The sequence below is a fragment of the Gossypium arboreum genome, chromosome 5 (genome assembly GCF_025698485.1).
Source record: "Gossypium arboreum isolate Shixiya-1 chromosome 5, ASM2569848v2, whole genome shotgun sequence".
In the NCBI taxonomy this organism is placed as follows: Eukaryota; Viridiplantae; Streptophyta; class Magnoliopsida; order Malvales; family Malvaceae; genus Gossypium; species Gossypium arboreum.
In genome coordinates this window covers 71,911,161-71,914,822 of record NC_069074.1, presented here as the reverse complement: position 1 = coordinate 71,914,822, position 3,662 = coordinate 71,911,161, and positions in this window count along the sequence as shown.

The following is a 3,662-nucleotide window of genomic DNA, read 5'->3' as shown; positions in this document are numbered from 1 at the left end:
CCTTATAGATTAGCCTATCACATTTCAAAAGTGTCACACAAGTCCTAATAACTGAATTCACATGCAATCAACTAAATCGAAGCTTGAAATTTTCACACATTCATAAATACGTATTCTAGACAATAAATATTACGTTCAAACATTTCAGTGACTCGGTTTAGCGGTCTCGAAACCACTTCCCGACTAGGGTCAATTTTGGGCTGTCACAACTCTCCCCACTTAAGAAATTTTCGTGTCGAAAATCTTACCGTAAATAGGTTTGGGTATCGCTCTTTCATAGAGTTCTCGGGTTCCCAAGTAGCTTCTTCCATCCCGTGTTTGAGCCATAACACTTTTACTAACGGAACCCTTTTGTTTCGCAACTCCTTCACTTCACGAGCTAGGATACGAATCGGTTCTTCTTCATAACTCATATCGGCTTGAATTTCGACCTCTGATGGACTAATTATGTGCGACGGATCGATCTATAGCGTCAAGCATCGAAACATGAAAGACGTCGTGAATCTTCTCAAGTTCAGAGGCAAAATCAATCGATTGCAACGGACCGACTCGTTCGGAGACTTCATATGGCCCGATGAACCTCGGACTCAATTTGCCTTTACGGCCAAATCTGAGTATCTTTTTCCAAGGCGAAACTTTAAGAAACACTTTATCTCCCACCTGATACTCAATGTCTTTTCGTTTCAAATCCGCGTACGATTTACGACGATCTGCGGTACGTCTTTAGACTTTCACGGATTACTTTTACTTTCTGTTCAGCATCTTTAATCAAGTCCACTCAAAATTTTACTTTCACCGAGCTCGGTCCAAAACAATGGTGTACGGCATTTACGACCGCACAAAGCCTCGTAAGGTGCCATCTTAATACTTGATTGAAAACTATTGTTGTGTTTAATTCAATCAAAGGTAAATACCGCTCCCATGAACCATCGAACTCGAGGATGCAACATCTCAACATATCCTCAAGTATCCGAATTATCCTCTCGGATTGACCATCGGTTTGTGGATGAAAAGCGGTGCTAAAATGCAGCTTGGTACCCAAAGCTTCTTGCAATTTCTTCCAAAATCGCGAGGTGAATCTCGGATCTCTATCCGACACACAGAAATCGGTACCCGTGTAATCTCACAACCGAGAAACGTACAATTCGGAGAGTTTATCCAATGAAAAATCAGACGACGGGGATAAAGTGAGCCGACTTAGTCATCTATCAACAACAACCCAAATCGCATCCTTCTTACTTGCGGACAATGGCAGTCCGGACACAAAGTCCATTGTGACTCGATCCCATTTCCACTCGGGTATCTTGATCGGCTGAAGTAATCCTGAAGGCACTTGATGTTCCGCTTTCACTTGTTGACATATTAAACATCTCGAAACAAAGTCGGAGATGTCTCGTTTCATACCATGCCACCAAAACCGACATTTCAAATCGTTGTACATCTTCGTACTCCCCGGGTGGACTGACATTCGGCTACAATAAGCTTCGTTTAGAATTATCGAAATAAGTTCTGAATTTCTTGGAATACACAAACGATTTCTGAACCTCAAACAATCGTCATCATCAACTTGAAACTCTGATTCCACATTCGGACCACATTCAGCCCGTCTTGCAACCAACTCATCGTCGACTTTCTGAGCTTCACGAATTTGATGAATCAATGATGGTTTGGCCTTTAATTCGGCTACTAACACATTGTCGGGTAGAATAGACAAGTGTACATTTATTGCTCGTAAAGCAAACAGTGATTTCCGGCTTAAGGCGTCCGCAACCACATTGGCCTTTCCCGGGTGATAATCAATGACAAGCTCATAATCTTTTAACAACTCGAGCCAACGTCTTTGTCGCAGATTTAAGTCTCTTTGAGTCATCAAATATTTGAGACTTTTGTGATCCGAATATACATGGCACTTCTCACCAAATAAGTAATGTCGCCATATATTCAAGGCGAATACGATGGCAGCTAATTCGAGATCATGGGTCGGATAATTTTTCTCATGTGGCTTTAATTGTCTCGATGCATAGGCCACAACTCGACCTTCTTGCATCAATACGCAACCTAACCCAAGTAGGGAGGCATCACTATAGATGACAAACTCTTTGCCTGATTCGGGCTGCACTAAAATTGGAGCTTCCGTCAAATAAGTTTTCAGTTGATCAAAACTTTTCTGACATTTTTCCGTCCATTCGAACTTAACATCTTTTTGAAGTAGCTTCGTCATGGGTGTGGCTATCATCGAGAATCCTTTTACAAATCGTCGGTAGTAACCAAGCAAGTCCCAAAAAGCTCGAACCTCAAGAATATTTCTGAGGCTTCCAGTTAAGTATGGCTGAAATTTTGCTCGGCCGACTCGAATACTCGATGCAGATACCACATGACCCAAGAAGCTAACCTCTCTTAACCGAACTCACACTTGCCGAACTTAGCATATAACCGCTTATCCCGTAAAATTTGCAACACTAATCTCGGTGTTCAAGATGTTCGGTCTCATCTCTTGAATAGACCAAGATGTCATCAATGAACACAACTACGAACCGGTCCAAATATCGTCTCAAGATCCGATTCATCAAATCCATAAATACCGTAGGGCATTAGTGAGCCCGAACGGCATCACTAAGAACTCGTAGTGACCGTACCTCGCTCGAAAGTAGTTTTGGGTACATCCGAATCTCGAATCCATGAATCGATAATAACCCGATCTCAAATCTATCTTTGAAAACACCGAGGCTCCCTTTAGTTGATCAAACAAATCATCAATATGCGTAACGGATATTTATTCTTTATCGTCACTTTGTTCAGCTGACGATAGTCAATGCACAACCTCATGGTTCCGTCCTTCTTTTTCACAAACAGTACTGGTGCACCCCAAGGTGAGAAACTTGGTCGAGCAAAACCTCTATCCGTCAATTCTTGCAACTGAGCTTTCAACTCCTTTAACTCGGTTGGTGCCATACGATACAGAGCTATCGAAATTGGCGTAGTCTTAGGTACAAGCTCAATACCAAACTCTATCTCCCGAATAGGTGGCAAACCCGGTAATTCTTCGGGAAAAACATCCGGGTATTCACAAACCACCGGCATAGATTCGGGTTTTATTTCTAACTCCTTATCATCAAGTACATACGCAAGGTATGCTTCGCACCCCTTCCTTACATATTTCTGGGCCAACATTGCTAATATTACAGCCGGCAACCCCTTTAAGTCCGTAGACTCAACTCGGATCATCTCATTATTTGCACACCTCAAATCCATAGTCTTGCTTTTGCAATTCACAATCGCATCATGCACGATCAACCAATCTAAACCGAGGATAATATCAAATTCGTCAAACGGCAACAGCATCAAGTCCGCCGGAAAATAGGAACCTCGAATTACTAGGGGGCATTTCTTACACACTTTGTCGACAAGCACGTAACGACGCAAGGGATTTGACACCCGAATTACGAACTCAGTAGACTCAATAGGTAAAGTCTTACTGGATGCTAAGGTTTCGCATATATAAGAATGAGTAGAACCAGGTCAATCAAAGCAATCACATTAGTATCAAAGAGAGTGAAAGTACGGTAATAACATCCGGCGAGGAAGCATCCTCGCGTGCGCGTATGGCATAAGCCCTAGCAGAGCGCGAGCCTCGGATCTGGTCGTAGCATCTCTAGATCCTC